The sequence below is a fragment of the Chiloscyllium plagiosum genome, unplaced genomic scaffold (assembly GCF_037043375.1).
Source record: "Chiloscyllium plagiosum isolate Xiang-an unplaced genomic scaffold, Cpla_swu_hap1 HiC_scaffold_17, whole genome shotgun sequence".
NCBI lineage: Eukaryota > Metazoa > Chordata > Chondrichthyes > Orectolobiformes > Hemiscylliidae > Chiloscyllium > Chiloscyllium plagiosum.
Window position 1 is genome coordinate 46,503,348 of NW_028270155.1, and position 16,519 is coordinate 46,519,866.

The following is a 16,519-nucleotide window of genomic DNA, read 5'->3' on the forward strand; positions in this document are numbered from 1 at the left end:
CCCTCTGATGTTCAGCGATCGGCACCGAATGCAGTATTGATTGCCCATTCCTTGGTGAATTGCTGCAGAGCATCTTGTAGATGATGCACATTGCTACATGTATACATGCAGCTCTTAGTACTTCCTACGTACTTACATGATGATCTTTATCCTTCATAAATGTCATTGTCATTAATTTGGCCATAAAATTCCATCTGAATGACAAATTACAGAATGGGCCACCATTTATGAATTTTCAAACATCATTAAAAATGTAGCAGCAAAAATGTGGCTCAGCAGTAGCACTCTTGCCTTAACTAGAAAGTTGTAGGTTCAGTCTCTATGCAATAGACTTGTGCACATAATCCACTTTGAGACATCAGCTCAGAAGTGAGAATTGGAGCTGTATTCTTTTTCATTAAGCATCAAACCAAGGCCCTAAATACTTTCTGATCTATGCAAAAGGTACCGTGGTATGATTCAGAAGAGATTGGGAGAATTTTCTTTGAGGTCATGGCCAATATTTATTCCTCAATCAGCACCTTTATAAAAATAAAGAAATGACTGGGCATTTATCGCACTGTTGTTTTTGGGATTGAGCTGTGCACAAAGTGGTCGTTATGATTAGATTATCTACAGTGTGGAAACAGGCCCTTCAGCCCAATAACACCGACCCTCTAAAGACTAACCCACCCAGACCCATTTCCCTCTCACTAATGAACCTAGCACTATGGGCAATTTAGAATGACCAATTCACCTGACCTGCACATCTTTGGATTGTGGGAGGAAACCCACACAGAATGTGCAAACTCCACACAGACAGTCACCCAAGGCTGGAATCGAACCTGGGACCCTGGTGCTGTGAGGCAGCAGTGCTAACCACTGAGCCACCGTGCCTTATTTCCTACATTAGAGCAATAACTAGGTAAGAACAGTGACCATGCTCAAAGCTGAGTTAGATACATCTCTATTACAAAATTAAGTCAAGGGATCTGGAGTACAGACAGGATCCTGAAGCTGAGACCACATCCCAATCAGCCATGATCTCATTGATTGATGGAGCAGAACCAATCAATACTATACTATAGTGAAATGCTGCGGCATCTTCTAAATTTGTGAAAAATCCTGTTTAAATGTGAGTTTTTTAAAAAGAAATTGACAACAGCATTCCTTCCCAAAATTAGGCATTTCATTAGTTGTTTAGGTCTATCTTGTTTTGGATTTTCTCAGCATTCCTTGAAATTAAATGCTTTTGGTTAATCTTTCTTTTACATATAACTATGCTCCAAGGCTTGTTTGTCTCACCCAGTTTTGATTATCATTAAAGGAGATGTGTGCAGAATGATGATTATCTAACAGTTAATTAATTCTGATTAATTCTAATTTAATTCTGATAAATTAAACAGCATTTAGTTCAATACAATGAATCTTACAGGTAAGGGCAGGTGAACTCAGGGCATGTATGGGAACATACGACTAGGACATCAAAGCTATTACAGAAGTATGGCTGAGGGAGGGACAGGACTGGCAGTTCAATGTTCCAGTGTTTACATGTTATAGGAAAGAGAGGAAGGGGAGTGGCATTTTTGATTAAGGAAAACATTAGTGCAGTACTTAGATATTTCTGAGGGGCTGTCCAGTGAAGCTATATGGGTGGAACTCAGAAATAAGAAGAGGATGTCACCTTGATGGGATTGTATTATAGGTGCTGAATAGTCAGAGAGAAATTGAGGAAAAATATGTAGAGAGAGCTCACATTTATGTAAGGATAATAGGCTTGTAATAATAGGGTGTTTTAACTTTCCAAACATAGATTGAGACTGTAGAATGCAGACTTAACGTATTGTTAAGGGTTTAGATGGTAAGGAATTTGTTAAATGTGTCAATAAGTTTTCTTTATCAATATGTAGATGTACCTTCTAGACAAGGAGCAAAACTTGACCTTATCTTGAGAAATAAGGCAGGCCAAATGACTGAAGTATTGGTGGGGGAGCATTTTGGGATCAGTGATCGTAATTCAATTAATTTTAAAACAGTTATGGTAAAGGATAGGCCTTGTGTAAAAGTTAAAGTTCTTAATTGGAGTAAGGCACATTTTCACGGTATGAAACAGGAACTTTGATTGGAGGCGACTGTTCACAGGAAAAGAGACGATTGGCAAATGGGAGGCTTTCAATAGTGAGTTGGCATGAGTTTAGAAGTATTATGTTCCTCTTAGAGTGAAGGGTACGGCTGGTAAGAATCAGGAACAATGGATGAATAAAGATATTGACGCTCTGGTTAAAAGTAAGAAGGAGTCATATATTCCATACAGATAATTGAGATCAAGTGAATCTCTTGAAGAGTATAAAGGATAGATTCAATGCCACCAAGCCTTCTCATTACTGATAACAAGGAGGAAGGGTGTCCACACAAAGCCTTCAACAGAAGGGAGGCAGTACCAGACCTTGGTAGTGGATACACCAGGACTGGAGGCAGATTAAATCTGGCGGAGATTTTCCCTGCACATCCACCCACCTCATCTACTGTATCTGTTGCTCTCAATGTGGTCTCCTCTACCCCAGGGAGACAGGACGCCAACTCACAGAGACTTTCAGGTAACATCTTGGTCTGTGCACACCAAACAACCCCACTGCCCTGTGGCCGACCACTTCAACTCCCCCTCCTACTCCCCCAAGGACATGCAAGTACTGGCCCTCCTCCACCGCCAAACCCAAGCCACCCGCCAACTGGAAGAAGAATGCCTCATCTTCCGTCTCGGGACTCCACTACCACACACCATCAACATTGGCTTCTCTAGTTTCCAAATCTCCTCTCTCCCCACCTCATCCTAGATCCAACCCTCCAACTCAGCACCGACCTCTTGACCTGTCCCACCTATCTATCTTCCTTCCCACCTATCCACTCCACCCTCTCCGCCAACCTATCACAATCACCTCTGATCTGCATCCACCTGTCGCCATCCCACCTACATCCCCCCCACCCCACTTTATTTGTCTCTCAGCCCCCTTCCCCCTCCACATTCCTGATGAAGGGCTTATGCCTAAACTGTTGATTCTCCTGCTCCTCAGATGCAGCCTGACATGCTGTGCTTTTCCAGCACCACACTTTTTGATTCTGATGAGGAAGACAGCCATGGATCCTGAAGTGAAATAAATCAGGAGGTGTCAGGGATGCTCAACAAACTAAGATGCTTACGACCTCCCATGGACTATGGAAAACTATCTGACAGCATGTACAGAGAAGTTGTTAACCCCAGGTTACATAGGACAACGGTTCAGTTTCAGGCAAAGAGATTTATCATTTAAGGTTGAACTGAAGAGGAATTTCTTTCCTGAAAAGATTGTGATTCTTTGGAATTGTCTATTGCAGAGGATGTTAAGACATTAACATTGAACATAATTAAGACTGAGATGGACACAATTTTTGTTTTTTTAGGGAGTAGTGAGTAGACAAGAGAGGTGCAGTTGAAGTCCAAAATCTACTATTGCAAGGGATATTGATGGGCTATATTGCCTTCTCTTGCTCCTTAATCCTATACTGTTGACTGAGAAGAAATGATTCTAAAACTGGCTGTTCGAGGCAGGAAACTTTACAATCTTTATTCTAACAATAATTGAGATATGGAAGTAACATCAGGGTGTGCACATGCCTGTTTGTGTAGTGATAGTGTGAAATCCTGCAGATAGTTGTAGGTAAAGAATCATAGAATCCCAACAGTGCAGCAAAAGATCATTTGGCCCACTGAGTCTGCATCAACCCTCCGAAGAGCATCCCACCACCCTATCTCTGCATCACCGTGCACATTCCCCCGTGTCTGTATGGGTTTCCTCTGGGTGCTCTGTTTCCTCCCGCAGTCCAAAGATGTGCAGATTAGGTGAATTGGCCATGCTAAATTGCCCATAATGTCCAGGGATGTGCAGGCTAGGTGATTAGCCATGGGAAATGCAAAATTATGGGGATAGTGTGGGGTTGGGGGGGGGGTGTGCGACTGGATGGGATGCTCTTTGGAGAGTCAGTGTGGACTTGATGGATGAAATGACCTGCTTCCACATTCAGCCATTCTATGTGGGATTTAAGACCTTTTGACTATAGCAATGTTGTATTTAAAGTGCTGACTTATCGAATGCATTGACAAACTGACTGTTGGGGGTAATTCAAACAATATGTTGCACTTAGAGATCATTAAGGTGCAGGTAAGTCATTCCCTCTTATTGACATTCCCAGCAGGTGTTACCAGGTACTCTGCAAAAATGTCAATGGAAATACGAATTGGCCTTTATACTAGTCCCAAAAGAAAATGCCAGATCAATTTGAAAGCAAGAAGGCAGTTACTTTAACTATAAATTTATTTTGATGGAAGAGGAAGCATGCTACAAGGTGCACACTGAATGCGCAATATGTAATCTTGCTTCTGAAATAGGCAACAGAGAGTAGATATGAGAGATGCCTTTTTAAAATCTGCCTGAATTACAATTAGGAGTCATTACCATATTGATGTTTCCTCAAATTATTTTGCTATATTCTGTCAACAATGCTTCCACTTAAATTTTTTTTGTTGCACATGGCAAGCTATGGGGAGTTTCTTAATTGTGCAGTATCTTTTAAACTTATCGCATGGCTGCCTGGATTCATAAATGTCCAGAGCTGTGCAAGCTTGATATTTACTATGGGAGAAGGCTACACAATACTTTCCAAGCTGCCATGGGTTTACACACACTGTAATTTAGTGGGAATAGGAATATTGGTTCATTTGACTTGGAAACTTCTATATTTTATCCAATAACCTGCCTTACATTGGATCACAAGTGTTACCTAACAATTCCCCAATTTAGCTAATTTTCAAACCTGGTTGACAGAAAGCGTGAACCACTATGCTTACTGGTTATAAGCTGTTGGCATATAACACCACTAGGGGTGGCATGGTGGCTCAGTCGTTAGCACTGCTGCCTCACAGTGCCAGGGACCTGGGTTCGATTCCAGCCTTGGGCGACTGTCTATGTGGAGTTTGCATGTTCTCCCCATGTCTGCTTGGGTTTCTTCCGGGTGCTCCGGTTTCCTCCCACAATCTAAAGATATGAAGATTAGGCGAACTGGCCAGGCTAAATTGCCCATAGTGTTTAGGGATGCGTAGGTTAGGGGTAAATACAGAATAATAGGGTAGGGGAATGGGTTTGCATGGGTTGCTCTTTGGAGTGTCGGTGTGGACTTGTTTGGGCTAAATGGCCTGTTTCCACACCCAAGGGATTCTATATAAGATTTTGTATAAAAACCTTAATCTACTTATAACCTCCCTGTTGCACACAGACAGAAGAAAATAAACATGAGTTATGGATGGGGGAAGGAGTTTGAAAAAACAATTCAGACGTTCCCATTTACAAGGGCTGCTGAGATGATTCTTGGCTGGTCAGAACATTGCTTCTCAACTGTCCTTCCAAGAAACGCAGAGTGGCTGATCCACTTATAAATAGGCCGCTGACATATCAATTAAACATCACAACTTATAGCAATCACTGAAGCAAAGATATACTGGTTTTCTTCAAGTTCAAAATGGCTTATACAAGGAATAGAAGGAGAGCTCCCGGCTAGTTGAGACCTGATGGTTTCACTGTATGTTGTTCCAACCCCAAACTGTTTAGTTGACTGAGAATCATGTGACAGGCAAAAGACCTTTGTCATTGATAACCAGTCACCAGTCTACAAACCGAGAGACTCCTTGTTCCCAGTTAAAGCGATATCTGTACACAAGCTGTTGGCTCCAGTTCATCTGCAACCATTGCTGTAACCCACAGCAGTGGATTGTTTACCATAAATGGCAAATTACTTGCTTTCAACCTTTCCAGGAGTCATTGTTTTTCAAAATACTTACCTCAGTTCAGTCCACAATCATAAAACACAAAAATAAGACACACAGTCTTCACACCCCATTAAGCTGCTCATAGGTCCTGTGCAGCGACCTTGTGCAATCCCACATTATAGAAAAATCGCACTTTAGAAACAACGCTTAAAGTGTTGGCGATGTAATTGGGTTACAGAGAACACATGTTTGAAAAGTTTGTGCTCTAGAAACAGTGTCAATTCATCAATCGTGTTACAGTGAATTTGCGTTGATGAAACGTGCATTATAACAGCATGACCTGTACATTCCTTAGAGTGGGTAAATATATGATGATTTCTTTAAAAGTTATAATGCCCATTTCTCCATTATCAATTCCTATTCCTTCTTCTCCTTCTGCATGATATATACCAAGGTCTGTGAGAAGCCCTCTAAGACCTTGTGGTCTCACAGTTATAGAAAAATTCCAAAGTTTCAAAAACACTTTTCAGTTGCTGAAAGGTTCAGACTCCACAAATGCATCCAGTGATGAGTCTATTTCCCAGTTTGTAGCAGGTTTAAAGAAGCTAGCAGGATCCTGTGAATTTGGAAACAATCTAAAAAATGATGCTTTCAGAGTCAGAGCGGTGTCTGGTTTATGATATGAAGCAATCCAGAAGAGATTACTGACAGAAAGGAGCCTAGACTTAAAGAAAACAGAGGAAATATCAGTCTTGATGGAAGTAGCAGCCAAGGAAGTTCAACAGCTAAGCTCAACCCTGAGTGTGTTTTATTATTGTGGACTGAACTGAGGTAAGTATTTTTTTTAAAAAATGACTCCTGAACAACATCCAGTGAAACCATCAGGTCTCAACTAGCTGGGAGCTCTCTCTCCATTCCTTGTATAAGCCATTTTGAACCTGAAGAAAACCAGTATATCTTTGCTTCAGTCGTTGCTATAAGCTGTGTTGCTATAAGCTGTGATGTTTAATTGATAAGTTAGCGGCCTATTTATAAGTGGATCAGCCACTCTGCGTTTCTTGGAAGCATCCAGAGAAGGACAGTTGAGAAGCAATGTTCTGACCAGCCAAGAATCATCTCAGCAGCCCTTGTAAATGGGAACCTCTGAATTGTTTTTTCAAACTCCTTCCCCCATCCATAACTCATGTTTATTTTCTTCTGTCTGTGTGCAATAGGGAGGTTATAAGTAGATTAAGGTTTTTATACAAAATCTTATATAGAATCCCTTCGGTGTGGAAACAGGCCATTTGGTCCAACAAGTCCACACCGATCTTCCAAAGAGCAACCCACCCAGACCCATTCCCCTTCCCTATTATTCTATATTTACCCCTAAATGCACCTTACCTACACATCCTGCTCTAAACAATGGAGGGTATCCTCAATGTGAGGACAAGACTTAGCTTCCACAAGAACTGTTCAGTGGTCGCTCCTACCGATGCTGTTGTGGAAAGTTGCATCTGTGGGCAGACATGTAGATTAGTGAGGATGAGATCAACTATATTCTTCCCTGGTGTTTTTCCCATTATCTCATGCTGTCGGTCCTATTGAACAGCTATGTCCTTTAGGGCTTGACCAGCTTGGTCTGTTGTTGTGCTGCTGAGCCATTCAAGAACCCAAAGCAGAGTACATTCTGTCACTTTATAACCCTCAAAGTGATGTTCAACTTTTCGACATAATGGAGGAGCAGCTTCATTCTAACTGTACATCGTTGGCTTCCTACGGCTCAGGACAGAGTAATCATGTTGTCTTGGACATAAGGTGCAATTGCATGATTATGCCTATTGCAGTGTGTGAGACAGATCTCCCTATTTTGGTAGTAACTTCCTGATTGTAAGGCAGACTTTGCAGAATCGACAGGGCTGAGTTTGTCATTTCTGGTGCCTAAAGTCCAGTTGGAACATTTAAGAGTCAAATACTTTGCTGTGGGTCTTGAGTCACACATATGCCACACTAATGAAGGACAGCAGGCTTCTTTTTCTAAAGGGCATGAATGAACCAGATGAACTTTTATGACATGATATAATTCCAGCTTTAAAAAAAAATCAAATTCCAACATCTACTGGCATGAACACTGTTTTTTAGAGCAAAAAGACACTGATATTTTCTGTGTCTGTAGATTGTGAAGGAGCAAAGATGGCCTTTAGTAGAGTGATATTCCCTTCCTGTCAGATGTGGGAGTTTAAGGAGAGTTTCCATGTTACTGATGATTAAGTTTACAGGAAGTGTCTTTGGTTGTAAATCCTATCAGATCATATTGGAATGGCAGGTAGTGGCAATAAGGAATTTTTAAGTGGTGGGGCTGTGATGGATGGCAGTTTTAGGAAGGAAGAAAAGACGCAGATACAGTCAGGTAGATGGGGTAACTCCAGGAAAGGTAGGTGGGGTAAGCAGGTAATGCAGGAGTCTCCTGTGGCTATACCCATTTCAAACATGTATACAGTTTTGGAAAATAGACTGGGACTGCCATAGTGTTAGGGGGTGATAGACTCTCAGGGGAATGTACCACAAACAGCCAAGTTCTGGTATCGAGATTGGCTCTAATGTAGTGAGGGGTACGTTGTGTTCCAAGCGATCGATTGTGTTAGGAGACTCTCTAATCAGAGGCACAGACAGACGTTTCTGCGGCCAGCAGTGAAAAATCAGAATGGTATGTTGCCTCCCTGGTGCCAGGATCAAGGATGTCTCAGAGAGGTTGCAGAATGTTCTCAAAGGGTAGAGGGACCAGCAGGTGGTCTTTGTACACATTGGAAGAGAAAGGATCAGATTCTGATGGGAGAATATCGAAAGTTAGGCAGAAATTTAAAAAGGAGGTCGTCACTGCTACAAGCTAGTGAGAGTAGGAGTAGGAGGATAGAGCAGATGAATGTGTGGCTGAGGACCAGACGGAGGGGAGAAGGGTTCACATGTTTGGATACTGGAATCTTTTCAGGGGTACAAGAAGGACAAATTACACCTGAATTGGAAGGGGACTAAGACACAGCAGGGAGATGTGCTAGAGCTACTTGGGAGGATTTAATCTAGTAAGGTGTGGAGGTGGACCGCAGGGAAATAGTGAGGGAAGAGATCAGTCTGAGACTGGTACAGTTGGGAAAAGGAGTGAGTCAAATAGTCAGGGCAGGCAGGAACAAAGAAGAGAACAAGGTAGGACTGATAAATTAAACTGCATTTACTTCAATGCAAGAGGCCTAACAGGGAAGGCAGATGAACTCAGGGCATGGTTAGGAACATGGGACTGGGATATCCTAGCAATTACACAGACATGGTTCAGGGATGGATTAGTGGTGCTGGAAGAGCACAGCAATTCAGGCAGCATCCGAGGACAGGCAAAATCGACGTTTCGGGCAAAAGCCCTTCATCAGGAATAAAGGCAGAGAGCCTGAAGCGTGGAGAGATAAGCTAGAGGAGGGTGGGGGTGGGGATAGAGTAGCATAGAGTACAATAGGTCAGTGGGGAAGGAGATGAAGGTGATAGGTCAGGGAAGAGAGGGTGGAGTGACGCTGATTGATGATGTCACTTCTGCCCCCATCATGGCCACTCCCACAGCCACTTCCGGCCCTCACATCATCGCTGATGCCACACGCTCAGTGACTTCCGTCACCCCTACTGCCGTGTCTGCCACCACCTCCGCCCCCACCAGCGCCACTCACCTGCATTCTGCTGACATGCCCCCCACAGACCCCACTGTCACTATCCCCATCCCCCAGAACCCCGAGGGGAACACTACCCCTGCTCATGACTCTACCCCCATTCCCCCCACCATCACACCCACTCCAGGGACTGGCTCCGACCCCACTCCCAGCTCTACACCTACACCAGCTCCCGGCTCCCAGCCCTGCCGAGTTTTCACCATCCCCCCAGACCTCCCCCTCACTGAGGACGAACGATCAGTCCTTAGCAAAGGACTCACCTTTGTCCCCCTCCGTCCACGCATCAATGAATTTAATACACGCCGTGACATCGAACAATTCTTCCGTCGCCTCCGCCTCCGAGCTTACTTTCACAATCAGGACTCCCGCCCACCTTCCGAGGACCCCTTCGCCCACCTCCAACACACTACATCCACCTGGACACCCCGCGCTGGCCTATTACCTGCCCTCGACCTCTTCATTTCCAACTGCCGCCGGGACATTAACCGCCTCAACCTGTCGACCCCACTCCAACCTCTCACAACGCGCAGCCCTCCAATCCCTCTGCTCCAATCCTGACCTCACCATCAAGCCAGCGGACAAAGGGGGCGCAGTGGTAGTCTGGCGCACTGACCTCTACATCGCTGAAGCCAAACGCCAACTCGAGGACACCTCTTCCTATCGCCCCCTTGACCATGACCCCACCCCCCATCACCAAACCATCATCTCCCAGACCATACACAACCTCATCACCTCAGGAGATCTCCCACCCACAGCTTCCAACCTCATAGTCCGGGAACCCCGCACTGCCCGGTTCTACCTCCTTCCCAAGATCCACAAGCCTGACCACCCTGGCCGACCCATTGTCTCAGCATGCTCCTGCCCCACTGAACTCATCTCTACCCACCTCGACACTGTCCTATCCCCCCTAGTCCAGGAACTCCCCACATACGTTCGAGACACCACTCACGCCCTACATCTCCTCCAAGACTTCCGTTTCCCCGGCCCCCAACGCCTCATCTTCACCATGGATATCCAATCCCTCTACACCTCCATCCACCATGACCAGGGCCTCCAAGCCCTCCGTTTTTTCCTCTCCAGACGTTCCCAACAGTACCCCTCCACCGACACTCTCATTCGTTTGGCCGAACTGGTCCTCACCCTTAACAATTTCTCCTTTGAATCCTCCCACTTCCTCCAGACCAAAGGGGTAGCCATGGGCACACGTATGGGCCCCAGCTATGCCTGTCTCTTTGTTGGCTACGTAGAGCAGTTGATCTTCCGTAATTACACCGGCACCGCTCCCCACCTCTTCCTCCGCTACATTGATGACTGCATTGGCGCCACCTCGTGCTCCCGCGAGGAGGTTGAGCAATTCATCAACTTCACCAACACATTCCACCCTGACCTTAAATTTACCTGGACCATCTCTGACACCTCCCTCCCCTTCCTGGACCTCTCCATCTCCATCAGTGACGACCGACTTGACACTGACATTTTCTACAAACCCACCGACTCCCACAGCTACCTGGATTACACCTCTTCCCACCCTACCTCTTGCAAAAATGCCATCCCGTATTCCCAATTCCTCCGCCTCCGCCGTATCTGCTCCCAGGAGGAGCGGTTCCACCAGAGAACACACCAGATGGCCTCCTTCTTTAGAGACCGCAATTTCCCTTCCCACATGGTTAAAGATGCCCTCCAACGTATCTCATCCACATCCCGCACCTCCGCCCTCAGACCCAACCCCTCCAACCGCAACAAGGACAGAACGCCCCTGGTGCTCACCTTCCACCCTACCAACCTTCGCATAAACCAAATCATCCGCCGACATTTCCGCCACCTCCAAACAGACCCCACCACCAGGGATATATTTCCCTCCCCACCCCTCTCCGCCTTCTGCAAAGACCGTTCCCTCCGTGACTACCTGGTCAGGTCCACGCCCTCCTACGACCCACCCTCCCATCCTGGCACTTTCCCCTGCCACCGCAGGAACTGTAAAACCTGTGCCCACACCTCCTCCCTCACCTCCATCCAAGGCCCTAAAGGAGCCTTCCACATCCATCAAAGTTTTACCTGCACATCCACTAATATCATCTATTGTATCCGTTGCTCCCGATGCGGTCTCCTCTACATTGGGGAGACTGGGCGCCTCCTAGCAGAGCGCTTTAGGGAACATCTCAGGGACACCCGCATCAATCAACCAAATCGCCCAGTGGCTCAACATTTCAACTCCCCTTCCCACTCTGCCGAGGATATGGAGGTGCTGGGCCTCCTCCACCGCCGCTCCCTCACCACCAGACGCCTGGAGGAAGAACGCCTCATCTTCCGCCTCGGAACACTTCAACCCCAGGGCATCAATGTGGATTCAACAGTTTCCTCATTTCCCCTTCCCCCACCTCATCCTAGTTTCTAACCTCCACCAACTCGACTTGTCCGGACTTGTCCGACCTGCCCAGCTCCTTTTCCACCTATCCACTCCACCCTCTCTTCCCTGACCTATCACCTTCATCTCCTTCCCCACTGACCTATTGTACTCTATGCTACTCTCTCCCCACCCCCACCCTCCTCTAGCTTATCTCTCCATGCTTCAGGCTCTCTGCCTTTATTCCTGATGAAGGGCTTTTGCCCGAAACGTCGATTTTGCCTGTCCTCGGATGCTGCCTGAATTGCTGTGCTCTTCCAGCACCACTAATCCAGAATCTGGTTTCCAGCATCTGCAGTCATTGTTTTTACATGGTTCAGGGATGGACAGGACTGGCAGCTTAATGTTGCAGGATACAAATGCTAGAGGAAGGATAGAAAGGGGGCAAGAGAGGAGTGGTGTTTTTGATAAGGGATGGCATTACTGCTGTACTTCGGGACAATATTCCTGGGAATACATCCAGGGAAGTTATTTGGGTGGAACTGAGAAAGAAGAAAGGGATGACCACATTATTGGGATTGCATTATAGACCCCCTAATAGTCAGCGGGAAATTGAGAAACAAATTTGTACGGAGATTTCAGTTATCTATAAGAATAATAGGGTGGTTATGGAAGGGGATTTTAACATTCCAAACATAGACTGGGACTGTCATAGTTTAAGGGTTCAGATGAGAGGAATTTGTTATGTATGTACAAGAAAAATTTCTGATTCAGTGTGTTGATGTACCAACTAGTGAAGGTGCAAAGCTTGACTTACTGTAGGGAAATAAGGCAGGGTAGGTGACTGAGATGTCAGTGGGGGAGCACTTTGGGGCCAGTGACCATAATTCTATTAGATTTAAAATAGTGATGTAAAAGGATAGACCGGATCTAAAAGTTGAAGTTCTAAATTGGAGGAAGGCTAATTTTAACAGTATTAGGCAAAAACTTTCAAAAGCTGATTGGGGGCACAGGCTCGCAGGTAAAGGGACGGTTAGAAAATGGGAAGCCTTCAGAAATGAGATAACGAGAGTTCAGAGAAAATATATTCCTGTCAGGGTGAAAGGAAAGGCTGGTAGGTATAGGGAATGCTGGATGATTAGAGAAATTGAGGTTTTGGTTAAGAAAAAGAAGGAAGCATATGTCAGGTATAGAGAGGATAGATCGAGTGAATCCTTAGAGTATAAAGGCAGTAGAAGTATACTTATGAAGGAAATCGGGATGGGAAAAGGGGGTAATGAGATAGCTTTGACAAACAGAATTAAGGATAATTCAAAGGGATTTTATAATTCCATTAAGGACAAAAGGGTAACTAGGGAGAGAATAGGGCTCCACAAAGATCAGCAAGACAGGCTGTGTGTGGAGCCGCAGGAGGTGAGGGAGACACTAAATAAGTATTTTGCATTAGTGTTTACTGTGGAGAAGGATGTGGAAGATATAGAGTGTGGGGAAATAGATGGTGACATCTTGACAATGTCCATATTACAGAGGTGGAAGTGCTGAATGTCTTGAAACGCATAAAAGTGAATAAATCCCCAGGGCCTGATCAGGTGCACCCTAGAACTTTGTGGGAAGCTCCGGAAGTGATCGCTGGGCCCCTTGCTGAGATATTTGTATCATCGATAGTCACATGTGAGGTGCCAGAAGACTGAAGGTTGGCTAACATAGTGTCACTATTTAAGAAAGGTGGTAAGGAAAAGCCAGGGAACTATAGACCAGTGAGCCTGACATCAGTGGTGGGCAAGTTTTTGGAGGGTATCCTAAGGGACAGGATTTACATGTATTTGGAAAGGTAAAGACAGATTAGGGATAGTCAACATGGTTTTGTGTGTGGGAAATCATGTCTCATGAACTTGATTGAGTTTTTTGAAGAAGTAACAAACAGAATTGATGAGGGCAGAGCGGTAGATGTGATTTATATGGACTTTAGTAAGGCGTTCGACAAGGTTCCTCATGAGACACTGGTTAGCAAGATTAGATTTCATGGAATATGGGGAGAACTCGCCATTTGGATACAGAACTGGCTTGATGGTAGAAGAAAGAGGGTGGTGGTAGAGGGTTGCTTTTCAGACTGGAGGCCTATGACCAGTGCTGGGTCCACTGCTTTTCGTCATTTATGTAAATGATTTGGATGTGAGCATAAGAGGTATAGTTAGTAAGTTTGCAGATGACACCAAAGTTGGAGAAGTAGTGGACAGTGAAGAAGGTTACCTCAGATTACAATTGGATCTTGATCAGATGGGCCAATAGGCTGAGGAGTGGCAGATGGAGTTTAATTTAGATAAATGTGAGGTGCTGCATTTTGGAAAAGCAAATCAGAGCAGGACATATACACTTAATGGTAAAGTCCTGGAGAGTGTTGCTGAACAAAGAGACCTTGGATTGCAAGTTCATTGTTCCTTGAAAGTAGAGTCACAGGTAGATAGGATAGTGAAGAAGGTGTTTACTTTATTGGTCAGAGCAATGAGTATAGGAGTTAGGAGGTCATTGGAAGGATGTTGTGAAACATTAAAAGGTTCAGAAAAGATTTACAAGGATGTTGCCAGGGTTGGAGGATTTGAGCTATAAGGAGAGGTTGAATAGGCAAGGCTGTTTTCCATGGAGCATCAAAGGTTGAGGGGTGACCTTATAGAGGTTTGTAAAATCATGAGGAGCATTGATAGGATAAATAAACAAGGTCTTTTCCCCTGGGGTGGGGGAAATCCAGAACTAGAGGGCATAGGTTTAGGGTGAGGGGGGAAAGCTATAAAAGAGACCTAAGGGACAACTTTGGAAAGAGTGGTGAAGGCTGGAACAATTACAGCATTTAAAGGCATTTGGATGTGTATATGAATAAGAAAGGTTTAGAGAGATATGGACCAAGTGCTGGCAAATGGGACTAGATTAGGTTAGGATATCTGGTCGGCAAGGACGAGTTGGACCGAAGAGTCTGTTTCCGTGTTGTACACCTCTATGATTCTATGGATCTACTGCAGTTAAACTCAAACCCAAATCCTCAGAGTGTTACCTGGGTGTCTGAATTACTGGTCCCACAAGAATATCACCATGTCATCATCTCCATTGTAGCAAGACTTCCCTACTTTTAAACCCAATCTCACCTCCGATAAAAAGCAAACTTCTATTAGCTTCCCTCATGACTTGCTGTAAAGGTCATTATGCTATAATGCGTATTTCATCAGCATGAATTGGCTATAATGCGATTGACAAATTGTGGATGTTGTTTGGATAATGCAAACTTGGGCTGCACGGTGGCACAGTGGTTAGCACTGCTGCCTCACAGCGCCAGAGATCCGGGTTCAATTCCTGCCTCAGGAGACTGACTGTGTGGAGTTTGTATGTTCTCCCCGTGTCTGCGAGGGTTTCCTCCCACAGTCCAAAGATGTACAGGTCAGGTGAATTGGCCATGCTAAATTGTCCGTAGTGTTGGGTTAGGGGTATGGGTGGGTTGTGCTTCGGCGGGTCGGTGTGAACTTGTTGGGCCGAAGGGCCTGTTTCCATAATGTAATCTAATCTAATCTTTCTACTGAATGGGTATAGCAATTTTCGATTAGTGATCTTATACACCATGATTTTCTCTCGCGGCTTCCCATAGTGTGATTTTCTGTAGTGTGAGGTTGGAGAGGAAACAACTTTCATGTTATAGCAGAATGACCTGTACTGACAGGCCAGGTTTCTTTAATTCATCTTTGAGGATGCACATATTTCTCTGTTCAGCAGCACATTGCAGTCACTCTCCATTTAAATAATATTATGCTTTTCTTTGTTCCCAATGAACAACATCATATTGTTCCACTTTGTGTTCCAACAAAATATTCCATCTGCCAAACTTTGGCCAATTTACTTAACCAAATTCATTCAACTTAAGTGTCTTCTCCTCACACCTTGCTTTCTGTCCTATCTTTGTATCATTGGAAAATGTGGGCTTCACAGTGCCAGAAACCTGGGTTCAATTCCCGCCTCAGGCGACTGACTGTGTGGAGTTTGCACATTCTCCCCGTGTCTGCGTGGGTTTCCTCCGGGTGCTCCGGTTTCCTCCCACAGTCCAAAAATGTGCAGGTCAGGTGAATTGGCCATGCTAAATTGCCAGTAGTGTTAGGTGCAGGGGTAAATGTAGGGGAATGGGTCTGGGTGGGTTGCGCTTCAATGGGCCGATGTGGACTTGTTGGGCCGAAGAGCCTGTTTCCACACTGTAAGTAATCTAATCTAATGTAGTTATAATTCATCAGCACCTTCATGCACATCATTAATATAGATCATAAATGGTTAAGGCCCTTATTGATGTGGAACTCCACTCTTATCAGTTTAGCAACCTGAAAATGACCCATATATTCCACTCTCTCTTTCATGTTCGTTACCAAACTTTTGTTGTGCTAACATATCACCCCTAACTCTTATTTTGTGCAGTAACCTTTTATCTGGTTCCTTATTGAATGTCTTTTGGAATTTAAATACACTATTACATCTTCTCTTTCTCTTTTATCCACCCTCCTTATTACATTCTCAAAGAACGATAATAAATTTGTCAAGCAGTATTTCTCTTTTAGAAAATCATATTGACTCAGCTTGATTTTAATCTTCTACATGTCCTACTACAATATAATTTATAATAGATTCTGAAACAAATATTAGATTAACTGCTGTGTAGTTTCTTTCTTCTGTGTCCTTCCTTTCTTA

General features: G+C 44.6%; 1 protein-coding gene across 5 annotated transcripts in view; it reads left to right on the forward strand.

Moving 5' to 3' along the window:
* Positions 1 to 16,519, forward strand: part of nod2 (nucleotide-binding oligomerization domain containing 2) — a 79,899-nt gene that overhangs the window by 2,672 nt on the left and 60,708 nt on the right. The window lies entirely within an intron of this gene.